The following is a 23,755-nucleotide window of genomic DNA, read 5'->3' on the forward strand; positions in this document are numbered from 1 at the left end:
TTATCCACGTATTCTAAGTCAGAGCCGTCCAGAGTAGTGATACTGGATGGTGCGTGCAGGTGAGGGCAATGATCGGTTGAGTAGCATCCATTTAGTTTTATTTGCGTTTAAGAGCAGTTGGAGGCCACGGAAGGAGAGTTGTATGGCATTGAAGCTCGTCTGGAGGTTAGTTAACACAGTGTCCAAAGAAGGGCCAGAAGTATACAGAATGGTGTTTGTCTGCGTAGAGGTGGATTAGGGAATCACCAGCATTAAGAGCAACATCATTGATGTATACAGAGAAGAGAGTCGGCCCGAGAATTGAACCCTGTGGCACCCCCATAGAAACTGCCAGAGGTCCGGACAACAGGCCCTCCGATTTGACACACTGAGCTCTATCAGAGAAGTAGTTGGTGAACCAGGCGAGGCAATCATTTGAGAAACCAAGGCTGTTGAGTCTGCCAATAAGAATGTGGTGATTGACAAAGTCGAAAGCCTTGGCCAGGTCGATGAATACAGCTGCACAGTAATGTCTCTTATCGATGGCAGTTATGATATTGTTAAGGACCTTGAGCGTGGCTGAGGTGCACCCATGACCAGCTCTGAAACCAGATTGCATAACGGAGAAGGTACGATGTGATTCAAAATGGTCAGTAATCTGTTTTGTTAACTTGGCTTTCGAAGACCTTAGAGATGCAGGGTAGGATAGGTATGTAGCAGTTTGGGTCTAGAGTGTCACCCCCTTTGAAGAGGGGGATGACCGCAGCAGCTTTCCAATCTTTGGGAATCTCAGATGATATGAAAGAGGTTGAACAGGCTAGTAATAGGGGTTGCAACAATTTCGGCAGATAATTTAAGAGAGGGTCCAGATTGTCTACCCTGGCTGATTTGTAGGGGTCCAGATTTTGCATCTCTTTCAGAACATCAGCTATCTGGATATGGGTGAAGGAGAAATAGTGGGGGCTTGGGCGGGTTTCTGTGGAGGGTGCCGGGCAGTTGACCGGGGTAGGGGTAGCCAGGTGGAAAGCATGGCCAGCCGTAGAGAAATGCTTATTGAAATTCTCAATTATAGTGGATTTGTCGGTTGTAACAGTGTTTCCTAGCCTCAGAGCAGCGGGTAGCTGGCATGAGGTGCTCTTATTCTACATGGACTTTACAGTGTCCCAGAACTTTTTTGAGTTTGTACTGCAGGATGCAAATTTCTGTTTAAAAAAAGCTTGCCTTAGCTTTCCTAACTGCCTGTGTATATCGGTTCCTAACTTCCCTGAAAAGTTGCATATCAAGGGGGCTATTTGATGCTAATGTAGGATGTTTTTGTGCTGGTCAAGGGCAGACAGATCTGGAGTGAACCAAGGGCTATATCTGTTCCTGGTTCTACATTTTTTGAATGGGGCATGCCTATTTAAGATGGTGAGAGGCACTTTTAAAGAATAACCAGGCATCCTCTACTGTCGGGATGAGGTCATTGTCATTCCAGGATACCCACTGGCCAGGTCGATTAGAAAGGCCTGCTCGCAGAAGTGTTTTAGGGAGCGTTTGACAGTGATGAGGGGTGGTTGTTTGCTCCCAGACCCATTACGGATGCAGGCAGTGATCGCTGAGATCTTGGTTGAAAACAGCAGAGGTGTATTTGGAGTTAGTTAGAATGATATCTATGAGGGTGCCCGTGTTTACGGATTTGGGGTTGTATCTGGTAGGTTCATTGATAAATTGTGTGAGATTGAGGGCATGAAGCTTAGATTGTAGGATGGCCGGGGTGTTCAGCATGTCCCTGTTTAGGTCACCTAGCAGCGCGAGCTCAGAAGATAGATGGGGGGGCAATCAAATCACATATGGTGTCGAGGGCACAGCTGGGGGCAGAGGGTGGTCTATAGCCAGCGGCAACAGTGAGAGACTTGTTTCTGGAAAGGTACATTTTTAGAAGTAGAAGCTTAAATTGTTTGGGTACAGACCTGGATAGTAAGACAGAACTCTGCAGGTTATCTTTGCAGTAAATTGCAACACCGCCCCCTTTGGCAGTTCTATCTTGTCGGAAATGTTATAGTTAGGAATGGAAATTTCAAGGTTTTTGGTGATCTTCCTAAGCCAGGATTCAGACACGGCTAGGACATCCGGATTGGTGGAGTGTGCTAGGGCAGTGAATAAAACAAACTTAGGGAGGAGGCTTCTAATGTTAACATGCATGAAACCAATGCTTTTACGGTTGCAGAAGTCAACAAATGAGAGAGCCTGGGGGATGGGAGTGGAGGTAGGGCCTGGATTAACCTCTACATCACCAGAGAAGGAGTAGGATAAGGGTACGGCTAAAGGCTTACAGAACTGGACGCCTAGTACGTTCAGAACAGAGTAAAAGGAGCAGATTTCTTGGCACGGTAGAATATATTCAAGGCATAATGTACAGACAAATAATAGTAGGATGTGAATACAGTGGGGGTAGACCTGTGCATATAGTGATAATGAAAGAGATATTGCCTCTAGAAATAGCATTTAAACCAGGTGATGTCACTGCGTGTGTGGGGGGTGAAACTAAATTGTTAGCTGAGGCGTGTTGAGCAGTGCTAGAGGCTCTACAGTGAAATAAAACAATAGTTACAAACCAATCGACACGGCAAGGTGACGTTAGGGAAAGGCATGCGTAGCCGGGTGATCATACACGTCCAGTGCGTGGCTTCAGGCAGCTAGCGGCACGGGGCTAGCAGGCTAACAGAAAGGCCTTAGAGGGATGACGCGACGGAGGGAAGTCTGTTATGGCCTCCTCATGCAGTTACATCAGCGGACGGATCAGCAGGGCTCCGTGTGGTAAACCAGGCCAATTGGCAAAATATGTATACTGGCCGAAGAAATATGTCCCGAAGGTCCTCTTAAAAGCCAGCAGTCCAATGTGCTTTAGATAGCTAGCAGGCCACAGATTAGTGGCTGTGCGTTCAGGGGTCGTTAGCTGCTATAATTCCAGGTGGAAAAAAACCACACAAAATAATATCATTGTAAAAATGTTTAAAAAAATAAATAAAAATAGGTTCGGAGCTTGCGGTAGGAATCCGGAGATATTGAGAAGAATAAGTCCGACTAGCTCTGGTTTGAGTTACGCTGTACAGACTGGCGAGAGTTGTCCGGGATAAAGGTAGCTGATGACCGCTAGCAAAGGATAGCTGACTGCTAGCTAGTGGCTTCGGAATGTATTCGATGGGCCTCGTAAGCCAACAGTCCGTTGTGCTCTAGACAGCTAGCATTCAGGGGACGTTAGGTCCGGTATGCTCTGGTTGAATTGCGTTGTACAAACTGGCGAGTGCTTTCCGAGCTGGAGGTTAGCTGATGACCGTTAGCTGATGACCGTTAGCTGGCTAGTTAGCTGGCTAGTTTATGTTGGAGAGATTCCAGTAAGAGGCAAAGAAAAATACATTAGAGAAAAAGCAGGTTCACACCACATTGGGTGAGGCGGGTTGCAGGAGAGTATTTTGAAGTAAGGGTTTAGAAAAATATAAAAGTATATGCGAAGAAAAATATATACAAATATTTTTTACATGGGACACGACAAGACGAAGGACAAATACGTCTAACTGCTATGCCATCTTGGATGATAGTTTTTGCGGACTGTAGTATACTCTAGTATTTACTGTTGTGTTTATGCAGGCATTACTGTAGCATTTACTATAGTGTTTTTGTTATATTACATTTGACATAGAAGCAGAGGCTTTCTCCTTGAGGAAACCTACTGGAGAAATACTAAAAGAGCACATTTTTCATAACCTGTCGATAGGTAGGATTGGGGTCTAAACAGATAGTTCAGCACTTCTACTATTTTTTTATAACCTGTAGGGAACCCAATGTATGGTCTACACTGAGTATACAAAATATTAAATACACCTGCTCTTTTCATGACATACTGTAGACTGACCAACTGAATTCAGGTGAAAGCTATGATCCCTTATTATGTTACTTGTTAAATCCAGTTCAATCAGTGTAGATGAAGGGGAAGAGACAGGTTAAAGAAGGATTTTTAAGCCTTGAGACATGGATTGTGTATTTGTATCATTCAGATGGTGAATGGGGAGAGTCTTTGAATGTAAAAGCCTTTGAATGGGGTATGATAGTAGGTGCCAGGCGAACCGGTTTGTGTCAATAACTGCAATGAGGCAGGGTTTTTCACGCTCAACATTTTCCTGTGTGTATTAAGAATAATACACCATTCAAAGGACATACAGCCAACTTGACATAATTGTGGGAAGCATTGGAGTCAACATGGGCCAGGATCAGTGCATACTTGTATATTTCTTACTTATGGGTGGCACAATGTAGGATATGTGGGAGGAGAATGAGAAGGGTATGTGCAAATTAAATACTGTAGTATTTACTATAGTTTAAAAAGTATAGTGTTTTTAAGGACAATATTGTAGTATTTACTGCACATTTTTGCACAAGTTTTCATCCAGAGCGACTTAAAGGAGCAATTAGTGCTAAGTGCCTTGCTCAAGGGCACATATACAGATTTTTCTGTTGGCTAGGGTATTCGAACCAACGAGAATTCAGTGACTGTCCCAACACTCTAACAGCTAGGCTACCTGGTGCCCTAAAGTATTCTACAGCATACTACAACATTCTATAGTAAGTACTACACATGATCGAGATATACTAGAGTGTATAGTTTTCTACAGTATACTACAGTTTACAACATAATTCTATAGTAATTACTGTAGTATTCTATAGAAAACTGTAGTATTATGGGTGGGTTACCCCTTCCATCTCTACTCTTCCCTTCCTCCCTCTCGCCCACATTGAAACACCCTGCCAACACGTTACCTTACTGTGTCCCATTCATCTCTCCTTCCTTCAACACCTTGCCTATGCCCTCCATATATCCATTCTTCCTGCCTTTTTTGTTTGACTGTACAGAGCTGTTGGTGTGTTTAAGACTCAGAGGATATCAAATATTTGTGTTTTAAGTTCACTGTGTCTATTTTGGACATAGACATTTAAAATATTTTGTGTTTTAAGTGTTTTGGGCCCGGCTCCATGAGGGGGCCAAAGGGGGCTTATCCTCCACAGTTGGAAATTGTGCCCCTTCCATTTTATGTCCTTATATAAAAATACCCCAAAAGTTAAATGATCGAGTGGCAGGTTAGTGTAAAATCTCAGCTGTCAGCACAATGGTCAGAGCACACAGCAGTGTGCATAGGAGGGCTATGGAAAGGCCCTGGGGCGGTTAGGTACGACTCCTTTGGGTTTCCATAAAAAGTGGGAAAAAACGTGAATAACGTGATACGCCTCCGCCTGTAATATTTGATTTTGATTTGTAAGAGCAGGTTCAAGTTTACCCTTGAAGCTGCTTCACTCAATTTGCCTCACACCCCACACTACAGAGATAAGTTAGCTTCTTTGCTAGCTGTAAAAAGCATTGGTGTTATTAGCCTTAGCCTATTTAGCTAGCTCGAACCAGCTAATCTGCCACTGCCACGATGGATATCAAAAATTGGCTTCGACAAATTTCCCAAACAAAGCCAAAGGAGAAGGGGACCCCTGGCTACTGTGTCAGTGGTTGTTAAAAGAAGTGAGAGCATTGTGAAGTTGCTCTGACATAGAATACACACATTTGTACAACCCAGAAGTAAGACTGGAGGCTACAGGGCTGATGAAGGTGGTGACTGACCCCGGCCTTCAGTTTATAGCCACTATGGTGCAAGTCAATCTTCCAAACAAATGACTCCAGGCGTACGCAAACAGATTTTTACACTGCGGTCAAAGTGGTCCGCGGTGTGTTGGAGTGCGTTGTGAAGCTGAGGTGCACTGATGCCCCAACAACTCCAAGCAAACAACAATGTTACAGTTGAAGTCGGAAGTTAACATACACTTAGGTTGGAGTCATTAAAACTCGTTTTTCAACCACTCCACAAATTTCTTGTTAACAAACTATAGTTTGGCAAGTCGGTTAGGACATCTGCTTTGTGAATGACAAAAGTCATTTTTCCAACAATTGTTTACAGACTATATTATTACTAGATTATTTCACTTATAATTCACTGTACCACAATTCCAGTTGGTCAGAAGTTTACATACACTATGTTGGCTGTGCCTTTAATTAATAAACAGCTTGGTAAATTCCAGAAAATTATGTCATGGCTTTAGAAGCTTCTGATAAATTATGTGAATTGGAGGTGTACCTATGGATGTATTTCAAGGCCTAGCTTCAAACTCAGTGCCTCTCTGTTTGACATCATGGGAAAATCAGAAGAAATCAGCCAAGACCCCAGAAAAAAATTTGGAGAGCTCCAAAAGTCCGGTTCATCCTTGGGAGCAATTTCCAAACGCATGAAGGTACTACATTCATCTGTACAAACAATAGTACGCAAGTATAAACACCATGGGACCACGCAGCCGTCATACCGCTCAGGAAGGAGATGCGTTCTGTCTCCGAGAGATGAACGTACTTTGGAAAAGTGCAAATCAACAGGAAAGGACCTTGTGAAGATGCTGGAGGAAACAGGTACAAAAGTATCTATATCCACAGTAAAACGAGTCCTATATTGACATAACCTGAAAGGCCGCTCGGCAAGGAAGAAACCACTGCTCCAAAACAGCCATAAAAAAGCCAGACTACGGTTTGCAACTGCACATGAGGACAAAGATCAAACTTTTTGGAGAATTGTCTTCTGGTCTGATGAAACAAAAATATAACTGTTTGGCCATAATGACCATCGTTATGTTTGGAGGAAAAGGGGGAGGCTTGCAAGCCGAAGAACACCATCCCAACCGTGAAGCACAGGGGTGGCAGCATCATGTTGTGGGGGTGCTTTGCTGCAGGAGGGACTGGTGCATTTCACAAAATAGATGGCATCATGAGGCTGGAAAATGATGTGGATATATTGAAGCAACATCTCAAGACATCAGTCAGGAAGTTAAAGCTTGGTCTCAAATGGGTCTTCCAAATGGACAATGACCCCAAGCATACTTCCAAAGTTGTGGCAAAATGGCTTAAGGACCACAAAGTCAAGATATTGGAGTGGCCATCACAAAGCCCTGACCTAAATCCTATAGAACATTTGTTGGCAGAACTGAAAAAGCTTGTGCGAGCAAGGAGGCCTACAAACCTGACTCCGTTGCACCAGCTCTGTCAGGAGAAACGGGTCAAAATTCACCCAACTTATTATGGGAAGCTTGTGGAAGGCTACTTGAAACGTTTGACCCAAGTTAAACAATTTAAAGGCAATGCTACCAAATACTAATTGAGTGTATGTAAACTTCTGACATAATCGGAGTGCGACGAAAGAAATAAAAGCTGAAATAAATAATTCTCTATTATTCTGACATTTCACATTCTTAAAATAAAGTGGTGATCCTAACTGACCTAAAAAAATGAATTTTTACTTGGATTAAATGTCAGGAATTGTGAAAAACTGAGTTTAAATGTATTTGGCTGAGGTGTATGTAAACTTCCGACCAACTGTAAGTACAAGTTTCCAGCAGTACGCGGTGGACAGTATAATAGGACAGAGGAGAAGAGACTGAGTGTAAAAGACAATTCTTTAGCATGTTGGATGCTGTCATTGATGAAATGTCAGAATGATTCAGCGAGCGCAACAGCCAACTGGTGGAGGCCCTCTGTGCCCTTTACCCAGAGAGCCATGACTTTCTAGATGTGAAAAGGTGAAACCACTGCTGGATCTAAGCAAAGCAAAATTATTCAGCCCCCTTAAGTTAATACTTTGTAGCGCCACCTTTTGCTGAGATTACAGCTGTAAGTCGCTTGGGGTATGTCTCTATCAGTTTTGCACATCGAGAGACTGAAATTTTTTCCCATTCCTCCTTGCAAAACAGCTTGAGCTCAGTGAGGTTGGATGGAGAGCATTTGTGAACAGCAGTTTTCAGTTCTTTCCACAGATTCTCGATTGGATTCAGGTCTGGACTTTGACTTGGCAATTCTAACACCTGGATATGTTTATTTTTGAACCATTCCATTGTTGATTTTGCTTTATGTTTTGGATCATTGTCTTGTTGGAAGACAAATCTCCGTCCCAGTCTCAGGTCTTTTGCAGACTCCATCAGGTTTTCTTCCAGAATGGTCCTGTATTTGGCTCCATCCATCTTCCCATCAATTTTAACCATCTTCCCTGTCCCTGCTGAAGAAAAGCAGGCCCAAACCATGATGCTGCCACCACCATGTTTGACAGTGAGGATGGTGTGTTCAGGGTGATGAGCTGTGTTGCTTTTACGCCAAACATAACGTTTTGCATTGTTGCCAAAAAGTTCAATTTTGGTTTCATCTGACCTGAGCACCTTCTGCCACATGTTTGTGTCTCCCAGGTGGCTTGTGGCAAACTTTAAACGACACTTTTTATGGATATCTTTAAGAAATGGCTTTCTTCTTGCCACTCTTCCATAAAGGCCAGATTTGTGCAATATACGACTGATTGTTGTCCTATGGACAGAGTCTCCCACCTCAGCTGTAGATCTCTGCAGTTCATCCAGAGTGATCATGGGCCTCTTGGCTGCATATCTGATCAGTCTTCTCCTTGTAGGAGCTGAAAGTTTAGAGGGACGGCCGGGTCTTGGTAGATTTGCAGTGTTCTGATACTCCTTCCATTTCAATATTATCGCTTGCACAGTGCTCCTTGGGATGTTTAAAGCTTGGGAAATCTTGTTGTATCCAAATCCGGCTTTAAACTTCTTCACAACAGTATCTCGGACCTGCCTGGTGTGTTCCTTGTTCTTCATGATGCTCTCTGCGCTTTTGACGGACCTCTGAGACTATCACAGTGCAGGTGCATTCATACGGAGACTTGATTACACACAGGTGGATTGTATTTATCATCATTAGTCATTTAGGTCAACATTGGATCATTCAGAGATCCTCACTGAACTTCTGGAGAGAGTTTGCTGCACTGAAAGTAAAGGGGCTGAATAATTTTGCACGCCCAATTTTTCAGTTTTTGATTTGTTAAAAAAGTTTGAAATATCCAATAAATGTCGTTCCACTTCATGATTGTGTCCCACTTGTTGTTGATTCTTCACAAAAAAATACAGTTTATGTTTGAAGCCTGAAATGTGGCAAAAGGTCGCAAAGTTCAAGGGGGCCGAATACTTTCGCAAGGCACTGTAGACCCAGAGTTACCTCTGCTGCTGAGGATAAATTAACTTGAGTTACCAGCCTCAGAAATTGTAGCCCAAATAAATGCTTTACATTGTTCAAGTAACAGACACATCTCAACATCAACTGTTCAGAGGAGACTGCGTGAATCAGGCCTTCGTAGTCAAATTGCTGCAAAGAAACTAATACTAAAGAACACCAATAAGAAGAAGACAATTGCTTGGGCCAAACACGCGCAATGGACATTAGACCGGTGGAAATCTGTCCTGTGGTCTGAAGAGTACAAATGTGAGATTTTTGGTTCCAACCACAGTGTTTTTGTGAGATGCAGAGTAGGTGTACGGATGATCTCCGCATGTGTAGTTCCCACCGTGAAGCATGGAGGAGTAGGAGTTGTGATGGTGTGGGGGTGCTTTGCTGGTGACACTGTCAGTGACCTATTTAGAATTCAAGGCACACTTAACCAGCATGGCTGCCACAGCATTCTGCAACGATGCGCCATCCCATCTGGTTTGCACTTAATGGGACTATCATTTGTTTTTCATTATGACCATGACCCAACACACCTCCAGGCTGTGTCAGGGCTATTTGAAGAAGGAGAGTGATGGAATGCTGCATCAGATGACCTGGCCTCCACAATCACCCGATCTCAACCCAATTGAGATGGTTTGGGATGAGCTGGACCGCAGAGTGAAGGAAAAGCAGCCAACAAGTACTCAGCATATGTGTGAACTCCTTCAAGACTGTTGGAAAAGCATTCCTGGTGAGCTAGTTGACAGAATACCAAGAGTGTTCAAAGCTGTCATCAAGGTGGCTACTTTGAAGAATTTGAAGAATCTGGGGCGTTAGGTAGCCTAGTGGTTAGAGCGTTGGACTAGTAACCGAAAGGTTGCAAGATAGAATCCCCGAGCTGACAAAGGGGAAAATCTGTTGTTCTGCCCCTGAACAAGGCAGTTAACCCACTGTTCCTAGGCCGTCATTGAAAATAAGAATTTGTTGTTAACTGACTTGCCTAGTTAAATAAAGGAAAACTAAAAAAATATTTTAAAACTTTTTGGGTTATTACTGTCACACCCTGATCTGTTTCACCTGTCTTTGTGATTGTCTCCACCCCCTCCAGGTGTCGCTTATTTCCCTGGTGTATTTATCCCTGTGTTTCCTGTCTCTCTGTGCCAGTTTGTCTTGTATGCTCAAATCAACCAGTTTTTTTTCCCCGTGCTCCTGCTTTTCTATTCTATTTTACTAGTCCTCCCGGTTTTGACCTTTGCCTGTTTTTCTGGACTCCATTCCCGCCTGCCTGACCTCGAGCCTGCCTGCCATTCTGTACCTCTGGAACTCTGAACTGGTTTTGACCTTCTGCCTGTCCACGACCATTCTCTTGCCTATCCCTTTTGGATTGTTAATAAACATCTTGGATTCTAACCATCTGCCTCCTGTGTCTGCATCTGGTTCTTGCCTTGTGCCCTTAGAAATTACATGATTCCATGTGTGTTTTTTCCATAGGTTTGATGTCTTCACTGTTATTCTACAATGTAGAAAATAGTAAAAATAAAGAAAAACCTTTGAATGAGAAGGTGTGTTCAAACTTTTGACTGGTACTGTATATAAGAGAGGGGGGCAGTGTTTAAACCTTTAAAGTGAGCTCATGGTTTGTTTGGCCCCATTCCACTCAACCCCACTCTCACCCACACACACACAGTCCTCTGTAATGTATTATTCATTGGGCTTTGTGTTATTCATATGACAGTGGTTGAGCTCATGTCTATTCAAGGCAACGGCAAGCGATATGATATGAAGCAAGGCCTCTGAGAAAATCTTTTGAATAAAACATCAGGAGGAACTAATCTGTTTACCTAAACGACCAGATGATTACTGTGAGAAATGTACAACTAAATGTTAAAACACTGGAAGCTTTACAGTCTGAATACACAGGCTACAGGCTGCAGACACAGAGAGCAGACCACTAATAAAGTGTTGAAGGAGTGCACTCCAAAATCCATCTGCAATAAATATAAATTCCTGAACCTTCCTTTATGATAACAGTAACGTGACAAGGTATTTATACTGAACAAAAATATGTTTACATCCCTGTTAGTGAGTATTTCTCCTTTGCCAAGATAATCCATCCACCTGATGAGTGTGGCATGTCAAGAAGCTGATTAAACAGCATGATCATTACACAGGTTTACCTTGTTCTGTGGACAATAAAAAGGCCACTCTAAAATATGCAGTTTTGTCTCACAATACAATGCCACAGTTTTGATGGAGCGTGCAGTTGGCATGCTGACTGCAGGAATGTCCACCAGAGCTGTTGACAGAGAATGTAATGTTCATTTCTCCACCATAAGCCGCCTCCAACCATACCCAAGGAAGTTTTTTTACATGTGCTGCATTTTTGTTCGCTGACTTGGGGGGTGAGAGAACAGCAAAAACAAACAACGTCCCCTGGAAATTATCACTGCAATCTGTGGAATGGCGTGTACAATGGCGTGTACAACCTCATCATACTTGTGGAACAATGCACACAATGCAACATGAAGTAGATGCATAATACACGCTATCAAGGCTGACTTCAAATACCGACATCAATGTGAAAGTAACCAGAGCGTAAAACAGCTAAATGCAAAAGCAAACTATGCTAGATAAATCCTACACATGCATTGAAATAAAAGTTATGCATCAAAGGAATGACTTAGACCTACAATCGACAGGGACACAGAGACAAACAAACTCAACCAAGGAATGAAGAAACATCTACACACTAAGAGCCTCGGTACAGGTAGGCATAGTGGAGCTCCATGGGGTGTGGCTGAATGTACAGCGTCTCTGTCTAGTAGCCAGCTAGAATTAGGCTATTCAGTTTGTGGGCACAGTTGAGTAGCCTACAATGCTTAAATTAAAATGATAACTGGCACGCAGATCTTTAGAAATTGTAGGATCAATTGTAAATTGTCACTCATATGAAAAAGGTTGTGTAACGGCGCATACAGTGTACATTGTGATTGTCTCGAGCGCTCCACACAAATTGTTGCTCTGCATTCAGAGATGTTCCTTATAATGTGTACGCTCAGCTCATTTTTTGTATTTGCCTGTCTGCATTATTCGCAATGGAATAAGACTGCTCTGAGAATATTAATATTGCAACATAGTAGCCAACACAAACATTTTTCCCCAGACCAGCTAGTCTCTGTCTGATATTATTGTGTTGCCTACGCAGCATCTGGGAGCTCATTATGTACAAAAACAGCCCTACATCCACACTATAGCTAAATAACTTGGCCATATTGAATGACGTTTTGCCAGCAAGATTGATCTGCTAGAATATCACATTTGAATTGAGGAAGATGGACAAGTAAGACTGATAGAGTGAGAGGTGGAAATGCATTATACCAGAGTCAGGTAGGCTATAGGTAGGGGTGCAGGCAGAGGATGATGATGATGTAGGCCTACAGCAAGAAGTTAAAGTTAACCTAGTTGGGATATCATTAAATATTTGCATTATCTCAATTATCATTCTGTCACTGCATGACAACACACTTTTGTTATAGCCTACAATTGTTATTGTCTTTGAAGCCAAAAATAAGACATGTATTTTGGGGAAATACTCTAAATAGCTAATTGTTCAGTTGTTTATTTTCATATCAATAGGCCTACATTAAATTAAAATTGCACTAGCCTACTGGGCAAAGAAATGAAAATAACAATTAGGCTTACAGCTATCACAACCTATATTTTAATAACAATGAAACAGTTTTTGGTTTCGAATGGTCAATTCCAAATTAAATTAACCCCTGGATATCAGATTACAACAAGGCTTACAAGGCCAATTTCAAATACCAACATCAAATTCAAAGCAATCGGCGCACTGCCTAAACAGCTGACCGACAAAGCAAATAGCACTGTGTCTGCCCTCTGCTTTCTAAAAGTGACAGAAAATGAGCACAGGCTGGCAGCTGCTCTCCAAGGAATGCTCTCCATGGTCCTAAAGTCTGCCATTACAGTAAACAGTCATTGCATTTTAATCGTGTTTTTATTTTTTATTAATATTTTTTACTCCCTTATTTTCGAGGGGTGCTCCAGCACCCTCAGCACCCCTCATTCCCATGGCTATGCCTCCAATGTCAAGTTTGAAAATTTGGCAGTATGTCCAACTGGCCTCACAGGTTTCTCGAAAGAATTCCCCTGTATTTAGCGCCATCCATCATTCCTTCAATTCTGACTAGTTTCCCATTTTTTAATAATGGATTTAATGGTGCTTTGTGGGATGTTCAAAGTTTCAGATATTTTTTTATAACCCAACCAAGGCGCAGCGTGCGTAGAGTTCCACATGTTTAATAAATGAAACTAACCAAAACAATACAGAACAAACTAAACGTGAAGTCAATGCAGTGCTCCCAGGCACTACACAAAAACAAGATCCCACAACAAATAGGCGGGAAAAAGCTGCCTAAATATGATCAGAGACAATGATAGACAGCTGCCTCTGATTGGGAACCATACCAAGCCAACCTAGAAATAAAGAAACTAGAATGCCCACCCTAGTCACACCCCGACCTAACCAAAATAGAGAATAAAGGATCTCTAAGGTCAGGGCGTGACAGTACCCCCCCCCCCCCCCCTGACTCTATAGGGGAGGGTCCGGGTGGGCATCTAGCCTCGGTGGCGGCTCCTGTGCGGGACGTCGACCCCGCTCAGCTCGCGGATCCGCCCCCTTCGGTGGCGACTCTGGTGCGTGGATCGTCGCCGGAAGCTCCGGCCCATGAATCGTCGCCAGAAGCTCCAGCCCGTAATCGGCGCTGGAGGAACCGGACCATGGATCGTCGCCGGAGGAATCGGACCGTGGATCGTCGCCGGAGGAACCGGACCGTGGATCGTTGCCGGAGGAACCGGGACCGTGGATCGTCGCCTGAGGAACCGGACCGTGGATCGCCACCGGAAGCTCTGGACCGGGAACCTTCGCAGGAGGCTCTGGACCGGGAACCCTCGCGGGAGGCTCTGGACCGGGAACCCTCGCGGGAGGCTCTGGACCGGGAACCCTCGCGGGAGGCTCTGGACCGGGAACCCTCGCGGGAGGCTCTGGACCGGGAACCCTCACGGGAGGCTCTGGACCGGGAACCCTCACGGGAGGCTCTGGACCGGAAACCCTCGCGGGAGGCTCTGGACCGGGAACCCTCGCGGGAGGCTCTGGACCGGGAACCCTCGCGGGAGGCTCTGGACCGGGAACCCTCGCGGGAGGCTCTGGACCGGGAATCCTCGCGGGAGGCTCTGGACCGGGAACCGTCGCTGGAGGCTCTGGACCGGGAACCGTCGCTGGATGCTCTGGACCGTGAACTGTCGCACTGGAGGTCTGGAGCGTAGAGCTGCCACAACATGTCCTGGACAGATGACAACCTTCGCACGGCAAGTGCGGGGAGCTGGCACAGGACGCACTGGGCTGTGGAGGCACACTGGAGACACGGTGCATGAAATGTGAGGTCAACGCAGTGCTCACCCCGACCTAACCAAAATAGAAAATAAAGGATTTCTAAGGTCAGGGCATGACACTGGGGCCTTTCAGAACAGGTGTGTGTATATATACTGAGATCGTGTGACAGATCATGTGACGCTTAGATTGTACACGTGTACTTTATTTAACTAATTATGTGACTTCTGAAGGTAATTGGTTGCACCAGATCTTATTTAGGGGCTTCACACACACCACTTTTCTATTTTATTTTATTTTAGAATTTTTTTAAACAAGTTACTGAAATCTGTTTTACCTCATTTCTACCAGCATGTGCAACCAGAGGAAAAAAACTGTAGACCACCTTTATCCACACACAGAGATGCATACAAAGCTCTCCCTCGCCCTCTATTTGGCAAATCTGACCATAACTCTATCCTCCTGATTCCTGCTTACAAGCAAAAACTAAAGCAGGAAGTACCAGTGACTCAATCAATACGGAAGTGGTCAGATGATGAAAATGCTAAGCTACAGAACTGTTTTGCTAGCACAGACTTGAATAGGTTCCTACATTCTTCCGATGGCATTGAGGAGTAGACCACATCAGTCACTGGCTTCATCAATAAATGCTTGATGATGTCGTCCCCACAGTGACCGTACTTTCATACCCCAACCAGAAGCCATGGATTACAGGCAACATCCGCACTGAGATAAAGGGTAGAGCTGCCTCTTTAAAGGAGCGGGACTCTAACCCGGACGCTAATAAGAAATCCTGCTATCCCCTCTGACGAAGCATAAAACAGGCAAAGCGTCAATACAGGACTAAGATTGAATCCTACTACACCGACTTCGATGCTCGTTGGATGTGGCAGGTCTTGCTCACTATTACAGACTACAAAGATCATCTGATGCAGCACTCCATCACTCTCCTCCTTGGTAAAATAGCCCTTACACAGCCTGGAGGTGTTTGGTCATTGTCCTGTTGAAAATCAAATTATAGTCCCACTAAGCCCAAAACAGATGGGATGGCATATCGCTGCAGAAAGCTGTGGCAGCCATGCTGGTTAAGAATGTGATTTATTTTGAATTCTAGGCAGACAGTGTCACCTGCAAAGCACCCCACACCATAACACCGGTCTAATGTCCATTGTTCGTGTTTCTTGGCCCAAGCATGTCTCTTCTTCTTATTGGTGTCCTTTAGTAGTGGTTTCCTTGCAGCAATTCAACCATGAAGGCCTGATTCACATAGTCTCATCTGAACAGTTAATGTTGATGTGCATGTTACTTGAAGTCTGTAAAGCATTTATTTGGGCTGCAATTTCTGAGGCTGGTAACTCCAATGAACGTATCATCTGCAACAGAGGTAACTCTGGGTCTTCCATTCCTGTGGCGGTCTTGAAGAAACTTTCAACGTTTTTGAAATGTCCTTATTGACTGACCTTCATGTCTTGAAGTAATGATGGACTGTCATTTCTATGCTTGTTTGAGCTGTTCTTGCCATAATATGGACTTTTACCAAATAAGGCTATCTTCTGTATACCCCCTTACCTTGTCACAACACAACTGATTGGCTCAAACGCATTAAGAAGGAAAGAAATTCCACAAATGAACTTAAGGAGGCACACCTGTTAATTGAAATGCATTCCAGGTGACTACCTCATGAAGCTGGTTGAGAGAATGTCAAGAGTGTGCAAAGCTGTCATCAAGGCAAAATGTGGCTATTTGAAGAATGTCAAATATAAAACATATTTAGATTTCTTTAACACTTTTTTTGGTTACTAAATGATTCCATATGTGTTATTTCATAGTTTTGATGTCTTCACTATTATTCTACTATGTAGAACAACACATCTGCCACGCTGATCCTCAACACTGATCCTCAACACCCTCAGGGGTGCGTACTCAGTCCCCTCCTCTACTCCCTGTTCACCCATGACTGCATGGCCAAGCACGACTCCAACACCATCATTAAGTTTGCTGAAGACACAACAGTGGTAGGCCTGATCACCGACAACAATGAGACAGCCTACAGGGAGGAGGTCAGAGACTTGGTGTGGTGCCAAGATAACAACCTCTCCTTCAACGTGATCAAGACAAAGCAGCTGATTGTGGACTACCTGAAAAGGAGGGCCGAGCACACCCTTATTCTCCTCAATGTGGCTGTAGTGGAGCAGGTTGAGAACTTCAAGTTCCATGGTGTCCACATCACCAACGAACTATCATGGTCCAAACACACCAAGACAGTTGTGAAGAGGACACGACAACGCCTATTCCCCCTCTGGAGTCTGTAAAGATTTAGCATGGGTCCTCAGATCCTCAAGAAATTATACAGCTGCACCATCGAGAGCATCCTGACTGGTTGCATCACTGCCTGGTATGGCAACTGCTCGGCCTCCTACTGCAAGGCACTACAGAGGGCAATGCGTATGGCCCATTACATCACTGGAGCCAAGCTTCCTGCCATCCAGGACTACTATACCAGGTGGTATCAGAGGAAGGCCCTAAAAATTGCCAAAGACTCCAGCCACCCTAGTCATAGACTGTTCTCTCTGATACAGCATGGCAAGTGGTACCAGAGCTCCAAGACAAGCCATAAGATTCCCGGACAGCTAAACAAATGGCTAACCGGACCATTTTTACGCTGCTGCTACTCTCTGTTTATTAGCTATGCATAGTCACTTTACCTCTGCCTACCATACATGTACATATTACCTCAATTACCTCGACTAACCTGTGCCCCCGCACGTTGACTCTGTACTGGTAGCCCCTGTATATAGCCTTGTTACTGATATTCTATCGCTGCTCTTTAATTATTTATTTATTGTTATATTTTTTTTTACTTCAGTTTATTTTAGTAAATACTTTCTTAACACTTATTTTTCTTAAAACTGCATTGTTGGTCAAGGGCTTGTAAGTAAGCATTTCACTGTAAGGTCTACACCTGTTTTATTTGGCACATGTGAAAAATAAAATTTGATTTGATGATTTGATTTGAAATGCTCACCTTCGATGGCCTTCGATGGCACGCTGGAGAAGTGTGCTCTTCACAGATTAATCCCAATTTCAACTGTACCGGGCAGGTGGCAAACAGTGTGTATGGCAACGTGTTGGTGAGCAGTTTGCTGATGTCAACGTTGTGAACAGGTGGTGGTGGGGTTATGGTATGGGCAGGGATAAGCTACAGACAACAAACACAATTGCATTTTATCAATGGCAATTTGAATGCACTAAGACCCCGTGATGACATCCTGAGGCCCATTGTGGTGCCATTCATCAGCCGCCATCACCTCATGTTTCAACATGATTATGCATGGCCTATTATCGCAAGGACCTGTACACAATTCCTGGAAGCTGAAAATTACCCATTTCTTCCATAGATTACAGCCTAATGAATTTATTTAAATTGACTGATTTCCCTATATGAAGTGTAATTCAGTAAAATCTTTGACATTTTTGCATGTGGCGTTTTATATTATTGATCAGTGGAGTTAGTTAGTTCCTGAGATCTACACCAGTAAGACTTTGATCATGAACCACAATGTGAGGAAGAGAGTCAATATTTCTGTACAGGCAGACGAGCGGCTTACTTGTTGACAATGCAGTGTGGGTGACTTTCGGGAGGATTCTCTATGGACTATTTGAGAACAAAGGTACTATTTATGGCAGAGGAACGAAACAGGCACTCTCTGTGTACAGTATCAATCCACACGCCTGCATAGTGTAGCACACTGTAGCACTTCTCTTCTGTATATCAATCCAATAGCCTGCTGCATAGATACCAATTTACATTAACCCTGTTATAAGTAGCGTAATGGTTAGACACATCTTCTCTAGTCATCCTGGCCTCACAACACAAGCGACTCTTTTTATTCATAAAAGTACAGACTGCAATCTGATTGAGATGTGCAACATGTACTCATTAATGACTAAATCGAATGGTATCCCACTACTAGTCTATCAAAACACAGACCTTTTATGTACCCCTTGACATCTTCGATCATAAGGAAATGGCCATAAATTGAATTGGAGCCCAGTGTCAGAAAGGTGAAAAAGACAATTAAGACAGCATGGCAGGAAGTCGTTTTATTGAGATCCGCTAACAACATGAGATAATGTGTTGTGGTCCAGACTCCAGCTAAAAGCCAGACTAATGCATTTCACCCAATCAATCACTGTGTAACTGTGTGATGTTATGAAGACTTCAGACTGCGTCAATTTGATTACTAGTGATGCATCCCAAATAAGGCCTTATTCCCTATTTAGTGCACTACTTTTGACAAGGGTCTATAAGGGTGAAGCCCATGAAACTGGAGTGTCTAGACCAGGGGTCTCCAACCTTTTCTAGCACAAGCTACTTTTAAATTATGTCTTGAGCTACTAATTTTTCCTAGCTTTCAAATACACTCTCTTTGTATTTTCACAAATTATGTTTTCTCTCATTTATTCTTAACTCTCCAAATTACCATTACCATTTATAGAGAAACAATGAAATGTGATGTTCTGAGTCAATGTCAATGCTTAAATTCCATCTGAAGACCATTTTTGAGGGCTGGAAAAAACGGACACATTTTGATTTGAGTGTAATGCCCTTTAAATTGTGCATTTTGTTTTGCACGAGAGGAATGTGCTGGTCTAGCGATGTTTTTACTGCTGCATATGTCATGACAGAGATTGCAATACAAAGCCCATCCGATTGATACAATTAATCACTATATAATTCTGCCAGGTAAGCTAACTTTGCAGTTAACAGTTATTTGAGAAGGTTTTGGGGAACGTCTTTCTATCTACCCAGAAGACAGCTATTATGGCTAACTGGCTACATGAAATAAATTATAGAAAAACATACGCAATACATAAGACATAAGGAGGCAATATTGCTGGAAATTATTTGGCAGATATTGTTTTACATTTGGCTTTTTAAGCCAATTGTGGCTAACTAGGGGTGGGATAATGTCAATGTGGAAAGGATTGGATAGTAGCCTGGAGCTTGAGGTGTCTGATACTTGAGAGATGATGATAGGTAATATTCCATGACAGATAATATTCATGTTAATTTGTATTTTGAGGAAACTAAGGAAACCCACTGATGACATTAGTGATGAGCCTGATGACTGACCCAAATCCTTCAGAGCCCTATCCCATCTAACAATTCTAGGGAGAGAGAGAGAGTTTTTGTAATATTACCCACAATGTTCCCCTAATGTTGGAGTGTTCAGTTTTCCATTAGTTAGGAGAACATTTTATCTACAGTATGTTAGCAAAACATTCTGATAATCTTTTTACCATGTTTTGGTGTTCAAGTTCAGAGAACAATCCCTTAATGTCAAGCAGAACTTATCTAGAACATTGTTATAATGTTCTCAAAATATACAACATTAATGTTCTCTGCATGTTTTATGGGATGTTGCAAGAACATTCATGTGTGCAGTTTTCTGAGGGTTTGGAGAATATTCCATTAATGTCTCACCAAACATACACAGGCCATGCCATGTTCTCAGAATGTAAAATACTAATGTTTGAGACACATTTCATTGAAACGTTGCAATTGTAGCCGATGTGAAATGGCTAGCTAGTTAGCGGTGGTGCGCGCTAGTGGCATTTCAATCGGTGACGCCACTTGCTCTGAGATCTTTTTTGTTGAGCGATGGGTAACAACGCTTCGAGGGTGACTGTTGACGTGTGCAGAGCATCCCTGGTTCGCGCCCAGGGGACGGACGTAAAGTCTATACTGTTACACAATGACATTTCCCAAAGAAATGTTCTCCCTCCCCCAAAAAGTTCTTACACATCACGTACCTTTGCCAAAGCCATCTAAACCCTGATTGGTGAACCACTCACAGCTCTTTCTGTCTTTTGGCAGGATTACTCACACACAGTATTTTTAACCTACAGTGTTTTCCACTTTTCAACATATTTAACACACAAATACATTGTGCATATTCATTTATACAGTAATTACTATTCAGCATGTATTTAGCTAAGATTTCAACTCACAACTTCTTGGTTCGAGGCATTTAGATGTTCCTGCTATACCACCATGTCTGTGTCAGTTATCAGTTACTTTGTTTATTCTCTCACCAGTGATTTGATTGACTTATTTCAACAATTGAAGGGCTTTATGTATAGTTGTCTAATGTTGGTGGGTAATGATACTCCTGAATCACAATGATCAATACAAGTTTTTATTGAGTATACTTTTGACAGAGCCTGAGACTTACTTCAAAGTGCATTTACCCTGTTGCTTACACCTATCAAGTTATTTTAGATTTACAGTGCCTAGGGAGGAGGGGCTAGGGTCTTTTCTGGACAGGGCCAAACTATACTTTCTGAATAAGCATATGCCATGGAGATATAATTTATTGGGACAGTGGTTAGGATGGTTGTTACTGGTGCTGGTGGCCTGGGTTTGAGATCTGCTATGGGAGTCAACCTATTCTCATATTCATAGTAATATACAGCACCAGTCAAACGTTTGGACGCACCTACTCATTATTTTACTATTTTCTACATTGTAAAATAATAATGAAGACACCAAAACTATGAAATACACATATAGAATCATGTACTGTAGTAACCAAAAAAGTGTTAAACAAATATAACATATGTTATATTTTAGATTCTTCAAAGTAGCCACCCTTTTCCTTCATGACAGCTTTGCACACTCTTGGAATTCTCTCAACCAGCTTCACCTGGAATGCTTTTCCAACCATCTTGAAGGAGTTCCCACATATACTTGTTGGCTGCTTGTCGTTCACTCTGCAGTCCAACTCATTCCAAACCATCTCAATTGGGTTGAGGTCTGGTGATTGTGGAGGCCAGGTCATCTGATGCAGCACTTGTCCCTTACACATCCTACAGGTGTGTTTGGTCATTGTCCTGTTGAAAAACAAATGATAGTCCCACTAAGCACATACCAGATGGGATGGTGTATCGCTGCAGAATGCTGTGGAAGCCATGCTGGTTAAAGTATGCCTTGAATTCTAAATAAATCCCAGACAATGTCACCAGCAAAGCACCCCCACAACATCACACCTCCTCCTCCATGATTCACAGTGGGAACCACACATGCAGAGATCATCCGTTCACCTACTCTACGTCTCACAAAGACACGGCGGTTGGAACCAAAAATCTCCGATTTGGACTCATCAGACCAAAGGACAGATTTCCACGGGTTTAATGTCCATTGCTCGTGATTCTTGGCCAAAGCAAGTCTCTTTTTATTATTGGTGTCCTTTTAGTAGGGGTTTCTTTGCAGCAATTCGACCATGAAGGCCTTATTGACACAGTTTCCTCTGTACAGTTGATGTCTAGATGTGTCTGTTACTTGATCTCTGTGAAGCATCTCTGTGAAGCAATTTCTGAGTCTGTTAACTATAATGAACTTATCCTTTGCAGCAGAGGTAACTCTGTTTCATCATAGCGCTTGATGCTTTTTGCAACTGATCTTGAAGAAACGTTCAAAGTTCTTGAAACTTTCCGTATTGATTGACCTTCATGTCTTGAAGTAATGATGGACTGTCATTTTTCTTTGCTTATGTGAGCTGTTCTTGCCATAATATGGACTTGGCATTTTACCAAATAGGGCTATATTATTTATACCACCATTACCTTGTCACAACACAACTGATTGGCTCAAACATATTAAGAAGGAAAGGAATTCCACAAATTAACTTTTAACAAGGCACACCAGTTAATTGAAATACATTTCAGGTGATGAACTCATGAAGCTGATTGAGAGAATGCCAAGAGTGTGCAAAGATGTCTTCAAGGCAAAAGGTGGCTACTTTGAAGAAACTCAAATATAAAATATATTTATATTTCTTTAACACTTTTTTGGTTACTACACAATTCCATATGTGTTATTTTATAGTTTTGATGTCTTCACTATTATTCTACAATGTAGAAAATAGTACAAATAAAGAAAAACCCTTGAATGAGTAGGTGCGTCCAAACTTTTGACTGGTAGTGTAATTTTAAGTTAAACAAAACTAATTGAATTTTAAAAAGCCTAAATGTTACATTTATAGGCATTTTTTTGAAGTGATTTTCTTGGTCGGTTGTTGAAATGCTGAACACTCCTATCAGCCCGTAGCGTGTCACAAATGCTTCACAATTTATTTAAAAAATATGCCTAGTTTCCTGAATCGAGACACAAATGGCAGGCTATAGCCTTCATAATAATATAGCCCAAATAATAAATTTTTGTTCCTTCTGAGGTTACCTGGCTTGCTCCTGACTGATTTTGAGTTAGTATTTTGTTTAATACGTTGTTGAAATGTTGAACGTCAATTGATAGTGACAGAATCACAAAATACTTCCCAAGCAAAGTCCATTGTTTTGTCTCCTCGGCTGTAGAAGGTTGTAGCGCAGCCTCAGAAAAACCAAAGGTATTCTATATGCATCGGAGTCATGTCTTTACCCTGTATTTTACAGCTTGTTTCTAGCATAAAGGGTTGTGCACTAAAGCGTCGTTATATCAGGTCCATACATGTAAAAAACCTTAAACTAACAAGGGGTAGTCCTATGCTTTTAGCCATTTTCTTTAACAAAAGCCACAATAACTCATATTCCCTCACATACCCCCACAATTCGAGCCCTGGTTTTAATTTAACAAGCCGTCCCTTCACTGATGCTGAGATTTTTAAGGACTGCATGGTGTCTGAAGGAATTTACTGACAAAATCTATAGATAGTAGACTAATGAATTTGGCCTTCTCTAATTAGCCTACTTTCAGCACACATGCGCTGTCCATCTTGGTGGCTACCGCTTCATATTAATGTAAGTTATGTAAATTACTCGAACATGGCTTATTGTGAGGTCAATAACTCTGATAAATACTGTAGCTTAATTATGGGCAGGGAAACATATTGTTTTTATTAAAATCTATTATAGCGGTAACAAAATTACCTCTGGTCCTCTTTCCCATTTTCGTGCTCTCAAGCTCGTGCGCATAGATATTGCAGTGTCTCTGTATCAGCCTGAGAGAGAAACGGCCGCACCTTGGCAATGTTCCTCAGGTGGTAAAATGCTATTTTGGTCACATTCTCAATGTGTGATTCAACATTTAGTTCAGAGTCTAAAATAACACCTTGGTTTTTTTGGTTTTTTTGGTTTTTTTAACACCTGGTGTTTTATGTTAATTTCTGGTGAATTAAAATGTGCATCTAGATTCTCTCTCTGTGCTTTGGCACCAACAATAAGTACCTCGGTTCTGCCTTGATTTAGCTGGAGGAAGTTGTGAGCCATCAAAGTAT

The 23,755-nt window shown here is 42.5% G+C and overlaps 1 protein-coding gene and 1 non-coding gene across 2 annotated transcripts in view; both read right to left on the minus strand.

Moving 5' to 3' along the window:
* LOC139382827 (carbohydrate sulfotransferase 8-like) overlaps positions 1-23,755 on the minus strand; it is an 85,267-nt gene that overhangs the window by 34,327 nt on the left and 27,185 nt on the right. The gene's annotated exons all lie outside the window — the stretch shown is intronic.
* LOC139383577 (U7 small nuclear RNA) lies at positions 3,666-3,718 on the minus strand. The gene has a single exon (XR_011628750.1). It is a non-coding gene; the product is annotated as a U7 small nuclear RNA (small nuclear RNA).

Source organism: Oncorhynchus clarkii, chromosome 2 (genome assembly GCF_045791955.1).
Source record: "Oncorhynchus clarkii lewisi isolate Uvic-CL-2024 chromosome 2, UVic_Ocla_1.0, whole genome shotgun sequence".
Taxonomy (NCBI): domain Eukaryota; kingdom Metazoa; phylum Chordata; class Actinopteri; order Salmoniformes; family Salmonidae; genus Oncorhynchus; species Oncorhynchus clarkii.